Genomic DNA, 15,694 nt, shown 5'->3' with positions numbered 1-15,694 from the left:
ATGGTTGTGTTCTATCAGTTTTGGTAGTGGTGGTGGGGTGGAAGTCTAACCTTTTGTATTAAAGATTAGAAAATGGGGAAAAAAACAACAACAAGTAAATAACAAAAGCAAGGCTTTTTATTTATGTATGTAGCTTGGCCAAGTAGGGGGTGGGGACAAGCTCAATTTCCATCTCTGATTACGGTAATATGTTTTTTTTTATTATTGACAGTCTCTCAGATACTTTGGCGGGGGAGCTGGTACCCTGGCAGCCTGCCAAGGTGTTAATATACGGGAAACCCTGAGAACCAAATAAATCTTTGTCCCAAACATTATAGGAGCCACTATATATACAGAATGTATGCAGATCCCCTGAAGGGTAGCCTCACATTCTACAAAACAGACCACATCCATTCTGCTGGGACTCAACCTCCCACCAACCACCACAGCAAGTTACACTGATCTGAAGAATATTATATTGAAATAATTGCTATGACACACAGGGGATTCATAATCCTAGCAATGGTTAATGGTCTTATGTATTTTGTATATCAACAATAACTAGAAAATGCACTCAGTAGAGCGCAGAACTCCACCAAGGAGCCAGATGAGCTAGATGTTTTATGCACCTCACCGCCATGTTTGATTAAGTGACATTATAAGGAGGATAAGAAGCAAAGTGTCGAAGACACCAGTGTTACAACTCACCTATAAAAATACTATTTCAAGAGTAAGATTAATCCCAGCAGCAACTGAAAATGATCTCAGTAGCAACAGCAAAACATTTTCCAATGTTGAAATCTTGTAATTGTTGCTCTGAATGAAAGTCAATCAGCAGCCATTTGCCTCCATTCATTTTATTTTATCATGTGCTATTAGTGGGTGCAATCCATTCTTTGTGGATTTGGCCCAAAGTTTCATTTAAATCCATGCAGGACCTTTGGTGTAATCTTGCTGACAGACAGACAGACAGACAGACAGACAGACAGACTAAAAACATGACCTCTGCCACTTCCTTGGTGAGGTCATGAGAGTGTGGGGAAAAATGTTAAAATGTGTATAATAATGTAAATGAAATGTATGACAAGTAGTATTAATTATTATTACATGGCAACTGGAGTTGTTATGATCATATCATCTAAGTATATTTTACTTTTACTTTCTGCCGTGCAATTGGTAAATTTGAAATGATAAATTGTATCACCGTCATTTAACAAGTGATTTAGGCTAACGTTACCTTTGAAATGTAGAGACAGAGGCTCTGGGGGGGACTAAGGCTGTCGACTCTGTAGTTGAACTAGTGGTCGCAGGTGTTGGCATGAATGAAGAGCGTTGGCCCCTGACATTTGAAGCTGATGAGGTCTCGTTTTCACAGTGAAACTCATCGTGACCTCTTGGAGTAAGGTCAAATGTGCTGGAAACACTAGATGCTCCAAGAAACAAGGCCGCATTTGTGTAGTCAGTTGTGTACAGACTATGAGCCGAGACCTGTCAAGAAATTCACAAGTCAAATAACCACTAGTGTTTATTTCCAAACTTTTCTCAATGAATATTCTTCAGTGACCACTGAGAGGGAAACTCCTCCAAATGCTAAATTTCTAAATTAAGTGAGTTACATATATGCAGTATTTAAAGGATAATCCACGATGAGACGGACTTCTATAATAGACCTTTTTCAACAGCAGCCATTTTGACCTGAAAAAGTAGGTAAACACAGATGTTACTAATGACATTAATGAAGGTTCTGTTATATTTAGGTAGAGAGCCTTAATTATTGTGATTAGTAGCTAATACCTGTGTTTACCTTTTTCATGTCAAAATGGCTGCTGTTGAAAAAGTCTATGACCAACGTGGAGGTGAAGAAATCCCAGACAGTGTCTCCACTAGACAACATTTCCACTAACTTAGTGGGGTTAGGCTAACAGGCTAGCCTAAGAGACTGACACCTGAGGAAGACCTATAGCTAGTAGCTAGCTAATTTTTGTATGTCAAAATATCTAATAATCACTCATTTGTTGTTTTTTAATACCTGTTTCTGAAAAGAAAATTGAATGACCAAGAGACTGTGGACCAAACTAGAGCTAAAGGCCAGGAAATATTGGACTTGTATTCAACAGTGAACAAGAAAGTGCAGAGTGGCAGCTCAAAAATGATACCCACCGGAAAAAGTTTTCTTCATTTCTATACAGTGGTAGTAGTACTATATATATATATATATATATATGTATATGTATATATATATATATATATACAGTTGTGCTCATAAGTTTACATACCCTGGCAGAATTGTGAAATATTTGTCATTTTTGGAAAATATGACTGATCATGCTGAAACATTTTCTTTTATTTAGGGATAGATTGGTGAAGCCATTTATTTTCACATAATTGTGTGTCCTTTTTAACTGAAATCACCCAAACGGCTTTGATCAAAAGTTTACATTCCCTTGAATATTTGGACTGATAATATACACACAAGTTGACACACACAGGTTTAAATGGCTATGAGGGGTAAGTTTCCACACCTGTGACGTCTTTGATGTAATTAGTGTCTGTGTATAAATGGTCAGAGTTTCTTAGATCTTGAGAGAACCCTGCACATTTAATCCAGGGCTGCTTTGACTTTACTGGATACTGAGCCATGAGGAAAGCAAAAGAACTGTCAAAGGACCTGCGAGTTAAAATGGTTAAAAAACAAACTTGCTCTGGGCAATTATAGAATACATATCAGAAAAAAATCACCAAGTAACTGTTCATGTAGATGTGTATTCACTTACAGAAGGTGGAGTGTAAGTTAGATCACCATAAACCACAACTCTATTCACAGCAGTAGGGTCGGTCTCACACTGTACCTAAATAATAATTAACAGAGAATATGAGTATATAGTATCTTAATATTGTGTGTGTGTGTGTGTGTGTGTGAAACTAAATCAGTGCAGTGTGGCTATACAACAGATATGCTATCCTATAGAGTACAACATGAGGGTCAAAAGGGAGACATTATTTTACTCACAGGATGAGATAACTCCTCTGGTGGTGTTGATGGAAGCTGAATGTGAAACATCAGGACAATGTAACATCAGAATGACATATTTGTTGTTTGACATCAACATTTAACCTCAAACTCTGCTGGACCCATTTGTACTAAAACTTAATTTTATAATAATGATAAGCAGATAGACTTATCTCATGCAGTTTGGGGAAACTATATTTTTCAGTTTTAAGAAAAGCATATTAAAATCTAATTAGAAAACCAAAAGTTTAAGAGTTTAACATACAACTGCTCAAATGAAATCATATGAGCAGTTATGTCCTAATTTAATGTTTTTCAAAAATTGCATGATGAATGCAACGTGGCTACCACACTACATTTTGGAGGTAACTTAGACATGTTGAGCATGACACGAGAGCATGTCGCATAAACAATCTCTGATCTAATTTAACATCCAACATAAAAACTCTGCCCCTTAACTGTACCCGCAGCAGAAAATCAAGTTCTTTTATTCAAGAGTCGTCATTAAAGCAATAGATAAATACCTTTTATCATCACACGACAGCAAATAGCCCTATGCATGTGCTAATAGGTTAGCCCGTTTATCGGTAGAGTAAACATGTGGAAGCACTAGTATTGCATCAGTAAATAGTATATAGACAAATATCTGCATTTTAAACAATTAAATAACACTAAAAATCTTACTATGTTGGTGGCCTTACCATGTTGGCGGTTAAATATACCCTCTAAACCTACTGATGAGTGGAGGTTTAACTAGTTGTTAATCACGCGATACAACACGAGAGTAAAGCCTGTCTCATATGAATGACGTTGACTTTTGTTTCCAACTCTTGTCGAAGTAGGTCCACAACTTTAGACTGCACTGTCAGTATCATATACGTGGCTATAGGCAGCCTTCATGAACTACCAGCTCTCCTTGTTACTCTTGTTACTATTTTGCTGAGCAAACCAGAAGAAGGTACAGGCGAAACGTGTTGTTCATAAAGTCACAGTAAAGTCATTTTCGTGTGTGGTGGTTGATCTTGAGTTTCACTCTTTTTTAAGCTTTGGCGTGGTCAACTGCTTAACTCTAATGATTATGTATATTTACAGCAGCTCTGATTCTGTAACATTTCCGGTTAGGGAGGATTGAGAGTGTTTGTTGCTCAGATTCTTTGAGATCTCTCTCAAACAGCAGAGGCATTTCCACCAAAATAACCATACAGCCATTTGCAAAAAATGGTTAATTCCTATACGCATGTGTCTCCGACTGAAATGACAAAGATAACATGCACATCAGTTAAGACTCTCAACCTACCCTCGATCTTGAGTTGTATCTCTTGTACAGTTGATCTGGTTTTCTTGTTCCTGAGTGTTAGAAAGTGTAAAAAGGATGTCCAACATGACAGTTGTTGTTGAATCATCCTATTAGTTGCTTCTGTGGTAAGTTCACGATGAAAAAAAATATAACAATTGACGAGGACTTTCCACAGCTTTTCATCTTGATGTGTTGTACTAGGCTAAAAAACATTGTTGCGTATAATTACTTCATTCATCTATGACAATGAATGTGTATAATCACAATTTTGTATTTTAAAGTCTTTTGCTCTCCCTCAGCTGATGTAGTCTTCAATGAACTTCGGACTTCAATGAAGATATAAAGTAATCCAGGCAACCAAACCAAGGCATTCTGTTCTCAAGCACTTGAGAGAATGGCAGTATCTAATTTTGTAGTCCACTGCATCTGGTCCCATCTCTGTGAAAACAGGAATACGCAGCAGCTGACAGAAACATGAGGTTTTCCTGGGTGGTTTTCTGGGTGAGTAAGTGTTCATGTCACTGATAAAAAAGGGAAATGGGAATGCTGAGATGCGAAGTTTTATTAGGAGTCATTATTGCACCATTAAGTACATAATGTTAGGAAAGTAGTTAAAAAACATGCACACAAATGGTGACTATTTACTGCATACTGCTGTTAGAAACTGAGTACAATCAGCCACCGTCAGTAATCAATACAAACACATATTTTTAGGCAATCAAACCAATAACTTACAGCAGTCAATGTCAGACAACCTCACCTGATTCACTCTGATTCACTCTGCAAATGCTCAATTTAGTCATTGTTCCACATGTGAGGAAGTAGCACCCTGTGGCAGACACAGCCAATTTTAGAAAGAAAAAAATAATTTTGAGGTAGGAAAGTATTTTTTTAACTTAATTTATGTTTGTGATAGCATTGCCTGCTTTGAAGATAAACTTTGAAGTTCTAGTAAGAACACTTAAGGGTCCCTATCAGACCTTTTAGACTCTTAGCCTTGTTGCGTTATTCATAGTTGTAAGCAGACTTATTAATGCCAAGAAACATTTCAAGCTGATCCAATGTTTTATATTGCCAGATATCATACAGTCTCTGTAGTAAAGTGTAGGAGCTTTCTACACTTCTCCGCTTTATTGCAGCTCTGTAATAAAGTGCAAATGTAAACACATTTCTCCCTCCAACCTGCACATTTTAAAGGACCATGAAGCCACCAAGTCCTAAAAAAGAACCCAGCCAAACACCAAGATAAAGGTAGACCAACATGCTTCACAAGGTGTGAAGATCAAATAATAACAAACTCCTTCACTTTTTAGAAATCGTTTTCAGCTGAACTTAGGGACTAAAAAAAAACATGCAGCAGAGAGATCACTATCAATACTCATCCCTGTGGTTTGCAGGTTTTCAGGTGAACACTTTTTTGTTGCCAGCGCCCTCATTGTTGATTAACAGGTCCTGTTAATGCCTCAATTTAGGAGCATTCCACTATTGTGAAAGTAAAGGGAAGTATTTAGTGAACCACTGCTTTATCCCACCTGTTCATACACGCATACACGCTCCTGCAAAACACAAAAAGACACACTGATTAAAAGAAATCATATTTACATATCATTATGTTCAAGTTCTGAGCATTTTGCTCATTTTTAGATGACGACATCACAACTTAGATATAAAAGATACCCTGTGGAGTTTTTGTCCACTAGTAGTGCTACAGAGCAATGTTTTTATGTGTGGGTCCTCGTTTTGTCTGTATTGTCAACATGATTCACATTCCTGCCATAGCTTTCACATTATTCCACTAACAGAAAGTTGGTGGCAGTAATGTGCCAACAGATGTAGCATGCAGAGGTGGAAATTACAAAGAATTGTCATCACTGACTGTAAGTACATTATGTATACATTATGTGCATGAGCCAAACAGACAAACTCACTCTCATGGTTGGTGTGACGCTCCTGGGGTGGGACTTGCTGTCAAAGAGACTGAGGTTGCTGTTGTCCCGGCAACTGGTGGTCGGAGCTGCAGCTGACACCTCATTTCCTGAACGGAAGTAGGATGAGGAAGGACTTTCACTGGCCTTATTTGTATTGTTGTCTGGAGGGTGTACTTGTGCCTTGTGCCTTCTTCATTCCACACATATGGTAGACACAGCACTCTGGCAGAGGACATTGCAAAAAATAATTTGCTATGTGTATGTGGTTGACAAATCCTCCTGCTCCAGCTATGAATGTAAAGTTTTGCAATACATTTATTTTTACAATACATTTGTTGGAACAAAATAGATGATCAAAAAGTATTCCAGTGCATGTGTGTCAAATGTGACTCACTTAAACTGAGGAGAGATGTTCTCTGGAGAGTTGAGGAGTTGAGTCGCATCTTCATGCTGGTGTTCACCTCAAACCATGAGCAGATAAATCAAGTGTAATGTAACAATTCATAATAACTCTTTATTTTACAGGTCCCTTAATTTTTTTATCCTGATATCCTTCGGAGCAACTTGCAGGTATTAAACAGTTTGTTTTTATAGAGAATGCAAACTCGCCTCTTAACAATTCTTTAAAAGACAGAAAATACTTTTCAGTGCACAGTTTTGCGTGTCAATTTGCGTGTATATTAGCATAGATTATTTCTTAGAAATTCTATAATTTTTAAAAATTTTTTATTGTTATTTTTTCTTTGTTTGAACAACCTGATATGATAATATATGGTTTGACACAGAAAACTACACACTGAAAACTAAGTAATGCAAATTAACAACTACGTATGAAATATATATAATACATAAATATATACAAATATAATGAGTAGGTAATAAACCAATCTCATACTTTTTTCTGTTTTTTCTTATAGTTTGCACCATATTGCACCCTCTCTCTGTAAAATAAATGAGTTGTTAAAAACACACAAATATAAAATTGATGGACCTGTAGAATAAAGCCTTTCAGGATTCTGATCTTACTAGCTTGAGAAGAGGCTCTACATCAGCACCAAAATCCTCAAGTTCAAACTCCCAGAACCTTCAAACAGAAAGAAAACACAAGCTTCATCTTTACTGTTCCTCTCTTCCTCATTACAAACAGAGTGGTGTCACATGAGCAGAGTTAAGCTCAGGTGTAGTGCACAGCAGATCTTTTCTTTGCTGAAGCCTCAACATTTTTGCCACTGGTGCAATCTAAAGAACATACAAGAGATCACATGTCTTTATACTTAAGTACAAGACACAGTTCATGAGATTTTACCTGGTATTTTATATTACTGTGGACCTGACACTACGGTGTGTCTTATCCGACACTTTTAAGAGCCCATGTGTCAGATGACCTGCTGAGCCTGCTCATATATGGTTGTGTCAAACAACACCTGTGAAGGAAATAAGATAATGTTGTTCATCCGTTTGTTATTCAGAGTTTTAACTACATCTGAAAATGTTTGGAGTCAAAATCCAGTAAAAAAAAGTGTCACATACCCTGACAGGTCTGTACATTTCTCTGCTCACTTCAATGAACTCCATGGCTATATTGTTGCTGTACATCTCAATACAGAACAAGCTTGACTTTTGAAACGACAACAAAAATATCACAAGTGCTCAAACACAGCTGATCATCAAGACACAAATGAACAGAGTGAAATCTGGATAAAGAGTGAGTGAAGTCTGCAGAGAGAATCTGACTGTTGATGGAAGTTGCTGTCTTCATTGTTAAACAACCAACTTCTCCGGGATAGGATTTCTTCAGTGTTCATTGTTCAGGATGTTTTTACCGGCAGCCGAATTATCTGCAGAGGTCTCCTCCTCTCCAAAGCAAATGTACACAGGGATTAAACCAGTAAGTGTTAATGTTGCAGCTGGTCCATGTGCTCTTCTATTTTGTTTACAGCTCATTTAAATTAAAGTGATGCTTTAGATTTCAAAAGCTTACATAAAAAAATCTTCATGTGGGGAATATATAGTAACTTCAACTGTGCAATAGCAATTTGATAAATATAATTCCCTCATTTATGTGTCATGTTGGACGAAGGGGAAATACTGGAGTAGAAGAACATCCAAATTAATCTCAAGCACTGCACCTCAATAAATGTACATTACCAATAAAATGTAGATTGGTCAATGATGCCACCTAATGGTGGCTTCATAACCTACCTAATGTTAAGTTTGAAAAAGCTTGTTGTAGTTATTGTATGTACTGTATAGTGCTTTGTGTCTCACGGTATCATACTGAGATAGTGTGTGTCTATTTTGTGCATTTTTAAAAAAAAAATCAATTGACTGAAATATGGAGCGAAGCAGAGATACTGACACAGGATGGCTTGTTCAACGAATTTTCACCCCACTCGATAAGTTCGCTATTGGCTATATGTTCGTATAAAATCTAGAAAGCGACAGGCTGTATTATTTTTATTTATTTTCATATAACAGCTTAAAGGAGACTGTTATACAGCAAGTTAACAGCACTTTGTGTATACAACTTGTATCTACAAACATGCAGGGGATCAAAGGTGTTAGGGCTAGGCTAGTGAAACCACGAGCAGGACACCGAGGCAGAAGGCAGCAAGTAGAGTTGGAAAAGGATTTTATTTGCAAGGTGGTAGCTGGGAGGCTGGGGCCAAGGTCTGGGCTGGTAGCCAGGAACCTGGGAGCTTGGGCTGGGTGTGAGGCTGGGTATAGGGAATGGAGAGGGGAGCCAGGCAGAGGGATGGGCTGTGCAGGTGAGGCAGGAAGGCAGGAGACCAGGGCTGGAGTCAGGCGAAGGCAAACTGTGGGAATACAGAAACAGAGATTAGGAACGCTGTCAAAACTGAATCGAATCAAAGTTAGGAGGCTAGAAGCACGACTGACTGCGATCTGGCGGCGAGTAGGAGGTTGCACCCAATATTTAAGCAGAACTCCTGATGGATGGCAGTTGGTCGCCTGACTCCCACACACCTGTCTCCACTCCGGTAATTTGGACATAGACAAGGGAGAGAGAGAGAGACACACCCACACACACACACTAGGAGGAGGCAGAAGTGGAGGGCATGACAAAAGGTAATAAAAGAAAGATTTAGATTACAGCCTGCACACCCTGCAGTTACCCTGTAACTAAATGTAACAAGGGGGGAACAACCAACATAAGTTACTCTGTAACTACAGAGGACAATGTGAGAACAGTCTTCAGCTATATTTATATTAGCTATAGCTATACATTTATTTCCTGGGATGAAAGGAGACTGTGCACAGAACTGACAAAAAGATAAGCTTGCACCTTGAGGAGCTGTAATGCCGGACGAAAAAGAAGGCCAAGGAGAAGACTTTCAACATTTTAAAGACTTCAAAATTGTCAACATGTGTTTACACGCAAGTGAATGACATCTTTGGTGGGTGAATTCTGTCCGCCGATAGCAGGCAGAGCCAAGATGCCATAAACGAGCGTCAAGTGATGAAGTTTGCTGGTGAGGTGAATGACAGCTGAGAAAGTCTTCAGAGGCCGACAGTATCCGTGACAACACACTGTCCCCTGGACCTTTGTTGCGAAGTAAATGCAGAGATGTACCCCATAGTTATTTTAAGTACCCCAAAATGAAAAGGGAGCAATGTATTTTGCCTGTTTGTTGGTAATAAGGTCATTTTGAAATAAAATCATGTCAGATTTATTAAGTGCTCATCACTCCATCTTCTCTGAACAACCAGATTTTTGCTCAGTTTTATGGTCATACTGTACCCTGTAATAACATAACAGGTACCTAGTAGTTAAATAATACCTAAAGTATTAATTCTCTCTAAATTCTTCCCAAATTATTGCTCAGTAGGTTGTACATACTCCGTTATAATAGAATAGGTACTTGGTAGTTAAACAATAACTACAGTATAAGTAATTTGTAAGTACCTATATTGTTACTCCCTTACTCCATATCTTCACATCTTGTTCCCCTGTACCTACATGTATGTATTGGTACATACTGTACTGGTACACTGATTACACCGTAACTACGGAGTAATTACAATGTACGTTGCAGGCTGTATTCTAAAGTGTTACCTAAAGTTTTATACTATACAATTCTGATGTGGTGTTTTTTCCTTCATATTATACACTACATGTACCTGTAAGTGTAAGTGTTGAATGTGACATATAGAACTTATGAGTACAGTTTTGGGTAAACATGGTTGCAGAGAAACTGAACATATATTATTTGCAACAGTTTACTGAAAATGATCTAATGCTGTTTGTGTTACCAAGTGTCCACATCAACCAAATTGTGATAATAATCCATGATGACAAGTCTGCTGGCCTTGTATTACATTGGCTTTAATGTTGTTACTGTACATTACATTCAAACAATTGTAATACAATTTGGGGTTAACTTTTCACATTAATACTGAGAAAAAGAACAGAGGAATCACAGCCAGATCTGCTCAGGCAACAAGGACATTTCTCCCAAAGACTGCGACAGAGTGGACATGAACAGTAGATGGTTTGCTGTCCAGGCTGGAGATGTTTGTCGGTAATAAGGTCATTTTGAAATAAAATCATGTCAGATTTATTAAGTGCTGCAGAAATCAACACTCCATCTTCCCTGAAACATCCAGATTTTTGCTCAGTTTAATGGTCATACTCTACCGTGCAATAACATAACAGGTACCTAGTAGTTAAATAATAATAATTTAAATAATTTGAATTCCTCCCAAATTGCCATATTATTGCACAGTAGATCGTACATACTAGAATAGGTACCTGGTAGTTAAACAGTAACTACAGAATAAGTAATTTGTTGTGTTTGTATTGTACAGTGTAATTACACTGTACAATACATGTCCTGCAGCTTCTGCCTCAGTCCTGCATCAAGCTTCACTCTCTTCAGGTGTCCCATGTTGCTGCTGTGGTCTTCATCACTTACTGGGATGCAGCTCTGCCCCTCACTGCAGGCTGTGAGCCTGTTGATGGACAGAAGTGTAACACAAGTTTAAATATTACATATTTCATATAGACAGGGTAGTAACTGTTAAGGAGTAAATATATTCTAAAATATTCATTAAGCTGTGGAGTGGGTCCTTCAGTTGTATCACTGGTTATCAACAGCAAGTGTCAATTGTAGTCAAACATTTAAGAACTTCATGTTTTTTTAGGAAACTGTAGTAATCTGGTGTTTGTATAACACTGATGGATGTGAATTGAGAGTAAACTGCTGGACATGAGAAACATTGTAACGTTACTTACTAACGTCTTTAAGACTCTAAAACCTGCCACAATAACAGCACTTTTTTGATTAAACTGGTCACAACTGGTAGACATATGGAACAGGTGATGAGGGTTCACATGTAGACACAATTTTGTTTATAGAGGCCACAAGACAAAAAGGGTAGAAACACAACTGTTCTGGGCAATTATAGAATACATATCAGAAAAAAATCACCAAGTAAGTGCTCATTTAGATGTGTATTTACTTACTGTAGGGGTGGGAGAAGTTTGCTGGATAACCACTACAAACTCCAGTAATACAGAAGGGTTGGAATTAACCTGCACCGAAGAAGTAAACGTTAATAAACAGAATATGCATGTACAGGATCTTTATTGTAATGTACAAGTATTTCATGGTAAATATAAAGTCTGTCAAAGATGTTAAAAATGTGCGTGCGTGTATGTGTGTGAGATAACTCCTCCGGTGGTGTTGATGGAAGCTGAATGTGAAACATCAGGACAACGTCACAAGAGTTATGTCATACAGGTTGGGGAAAGTATATTCTTCAGTTTTAAGAAAAGCATATTAAAATCTAATCAGAAAACCAAAAGTTTAAGAGTTTAACATATAACAGTATGAAAGCCACTCTTCCATACCGACTGCTCATATGAAAGTTTATAATCTTTGCAATAGTAGAATATATATCAAGAAAAAAATCACCAAGTAAGTATTCATTTAGATGTATATTTACTTACAGCCGAGGTGGGATAAGTTTGCGGGCCATCCACCACATCCTCCTGTACTTCAGAAGGGTCGGGGTCAACCTGCACCTAAGAAGTAAAAGTTAACAAACAGAGAATATGAGTATACAGTATCTCTATTGTGATGTACAGTATTTCGTGGTAAATATAAAGTCTGTCAAAGATGTTAAAAATGTGTGTGTGTGTGTGTGTGTGTGTGTGTATGCGTGTGTGAGATAACTCCTCTGATGGTGTTGATGGAAGCTGAATGTGAAACATCAGGACAACATCACATCATAACGACATGTTTGTTGTTTGACGTCAACATTTAACCCCTAAAACTCTGCTGGACTCACTGCTGGACCCATTTGTACTAAAACTCAATGTTATGATAATAATATTTTGGAATAAGCAGATAGACTTATGTCTCACAGTTTGGGGAAACTATATTCTTCAGTTTTAAGAAAAGCATATTAAAATCTAATTAGAAAACCAAAAGTTTAAGAGTTTAACATTTAATAGTATGAAAGTCACTTTTCCATACCGACCGCTCATATGAAAGTTTATAATCTCATGTATTTCAAACATTGCAGCTACTCTCCTCCACTTTGGAGTCAGTAAGCTTTGACCACGACAGGACAACCTGTCACATAAACAATCTGTGATCTAAATTACCATCCAAAATAAATCACTGCCCTTGTTAACTGAAGGTGAATTAGAAAAGACTTTCATTTGTTCAAGAGTTGTCATAAAAACAAATAGATTAGGGATTGATCATCACGCAACATGTTGAAACACTGCTATTGTATTATTAAGTAGTAAATAGACAAACATCTGTATTTTGAACAATTAATAACACTAATAACATTATTATCAGTGTGTTTGTTCAGTATGTGAAAAAAGACAAAAACATCTCTGCTACACAAAGTTATGCCAATTTATTCATCTTTGGTGTTTCTTCTTGTGAATTACTGGATAATTTAACTTGTTTAAGACTAAAACCTGCCACAAGAACAACACTTTTTGGATTAAACTGGTCACAACTGGTAGACATATGCAACAGGTGATGAGAGTTCACATGTAGACACAGCTTTGTTTTTAGAGGCCACAAGACAAAAAGGTTAGAAAAAAAAAAATGTGTCAGACAATTATAGAATATATATCATCCAAAAAAAGTGCTGATTTGGATGTGTATTTACTTACAGTCGAGGTGGGAGAAGTTTGTTGGCCATCCACCCCAGCTTTCTGTAGTCCAGAAGGGTCGGGGTCAACCTGCACCAAAGAAGTAAAACTTAATAAACAGAGAATATGAGTATATAGTATCTTTATTGTAATGTGCAGTATTTTATGGTGCATACAAAGTCTGTCAAAGATGTTAAATATGTGTGTGTGTGCATGTGAAACCTGAACAATTAAGTGTGGCTATACAACAAATATGCTATGATATAGAATACAACATGAGGGTCAAAAGGGAGACATTATTTTACTCATAGGATGAGATAACTCCTCTGGTGGTGTTGATGGAAGCTGAACGTCACATCAGAATGACATGTTTGTTGTTTGACATCAACATTTATCCTCTAAAACTCTGCTGGACTCATTTGTACTAAAACTCAACATAAAATTCAACTTTATAAGTTAGATCACCATAAACTAAAACTCTATTCACAACAGTAGGGTCAGTCTCACACTGTACCTAAATGATAAGAAACAGAGTATATAGTATCTCCATTTTGTGTCTGTGTGTGTGTGTGTGTGAAACTAAAACAGTGCAGTGTGGCTATACAACAGATATGCTATGATATAGAGTACAACATGAAGGTCAAAAGGGGAAAATAATTTTACTCACTGGATGACAGTGAGTAAAATTATTTTTACTAAAACTCAACATTATGATAATAATATTTTGGAATAAGCAGATAGACTTATGTCTCACAGTTTGGGGAAACTATATTCTTCAGTTTTAAGAAAAGAATAAGACAAAAACATCTCTGCTACACAAAGTTATGCCAATTTATTCAGAACTTCCTCAAATCTTTGGCATTTTTTCTTGTGAATTACTGGATAATTTAACTTGTTTAAGACTATAAAACCTGCCACAAGGACAACACTTTTTGGATTAAACTGGTCACATCTGGTAGACATATGCAACAGGTGATGAGAGTTCACATGTAGACACAGCTTTGTTTTTAGAGGTCACAAGTCAAAAAGGTTAGAAAAAAAAATTGTGTTGGACGATTATAGAATATATATCAGGAAAAAATCACCAAGTAACGGTTCATTTAGATGTATATTTACTTACAGAAGTGGTGGGAGAAGTTTGCAAGCCGTCCACCCCAACCTAGTAAAAGTAAAAGTTATTAAACAGAATATGGGTATACAGTATCTTTATGACCAAAAGGTTGTGTGTGTGTGTGTGTGTGTGGTCCAGGTTTTCCTCATGTTGTGGGGACTCACCTCCCTTATAGGGACAAAAATCAAGTCCCCTTAAAGTAATTCATTAATTTTAGGGTGAAGACTTGGTTTAAAGTTAAGGTTAGTTTAGGGTTATGCTAAGGTTAGGGTTAGGAATGTGGTGGTTATGGTTAGGATTAGGATAAGTCTCAAGGAAATGAATGTAAGTCAATGTAATGTCCTCTGAAGTGATGGAAACACAACTCTCTGTGTGTGTGTGCATGTGCATCTGTGACTTGAACATTTAAGTGTGATGTGAAACATCAGGACAACGTCACAAGAATTATGTCATACAGGTTGGGGAAAGTATATTCTTCAGTTTTAAGAAAAGCATATTAAAATCTAATCAGAAAACCAAAAGTTTAAGAGTTTAACATATAATAGTATGAAAGCCACTCTTCCATACCGACTGCTCATGTGAAAGTTTATAATCTTTGCAATAGTAGAATACATATCAGGAAAAAAATCACCAAGTAAGTGTTCATTTAGATGTGTATTTACTTACAGAATGGGTGGGAGAAGTTTGCGGGCCATCCACCACATCCTCCTGTTATTCAGAAGGGTCGGGGACAACCGGCACCAGAGAAGTAAAAGTTAATAAACAGAGAATATGAGTATACAGTATCTTTATTGTGATGTACAGTATTTCATGGTAAACATAAAGTCTGTCAAAGATGTTAAAAATGTGTGTGTGTGTGTGTGTGTGTGTGTGTGAAACCTAAACAATTAAGTGTGACTATACAACAGATATGCTATGATATAGAATACAACATGAGTGCAAAAAGGGGGAAACAATTTTACACACCGGATGAGAAAGCTCCTCTGGTTGTCCGGTTGAGCCTGAATGTGAAACATCAGGACAATGTAACATCAGAATGACACGTTTGTTGTTTTACATCAACATTTAACCTTTAAAACTCTGCTGGACTCATTTTGTACTGTAATATACAGTATTTCATGGTAAACACAAAGTGTGTAAAATATGTTAAAAATGTGCATGTGTGTGTGTGTGTGTGTGTGTGTGTGCATGTGAAACCTGAACATTTAAGTGTGGCTTTACAACAAATATG

The 15,694-nt window shown here is 37.1% G+C and overlaps 3 long non-coding RNA genes across 3 annotated transcripts in view; 1 reads left to right on the top strand and 2 right to left on the bottom strand.

The window, feature by feature from the left end:
• LOC121908533 overlaps positions 1–15,439 on the top strand; it is a 36,321-nt gene extending 20,882 nt beyond the window's left edge. Inside the window, exon 3 of the long non-coding RNA XR_006099258.1 lies at positions 15,132–15,439. This is a non-coding gene — a long non-coding RNA (uncharacterized LOC121908533). The remainder of the gene's footprint in view (positions 1–15,131) is intronic.
• Positions 2,691–4,376, bottom strand: LOC121908536. Its single transcript, XR_006099261.1, has 3 exons — positions 4,287–4,376; positions 2,990–3,025; positions 2,691–2,828 (listed from the first exon to the last, which is right to left on the bottom strand). It is a non-coding gene; the product is annotated as an uncharacterized LOC121908536 (long non-coding RNA).
• On the bottom strand, positions 10,616–13,456 carry LOC121908532. Its single transcript, XR_006099256.1, has 4 exons — positions 13,374–13,456; positions 12,186–12,260; positions 11,700–11,768; positions 10,616–11,185 (listed from the first exon to the last, which is right to left on the bottom strand). It is a non-coding gene; the product is annotated as an uncharacterized LOC121908532 (long non-coding RNA).
• Positions 15,440–15,694: the final 255 nt, after the last annotated feature.

This window comes from Thunnus maccoyii, chromosome 12, assembly GCF_910596095.1.
Source record: "Thunnus maccoyii chromosome 12, fThuMac1.1, whole genome shotgun sequence".
Lineage (NCBI taxonomy): Eukaryota > Metazoa > Chordata > Actinopteri > Scombriformes > Scombridae > Thunnus > Thunnus maccoyii.
This window is presented reverse-complemented; position numbering and strand designations above follow the sequence as displayed.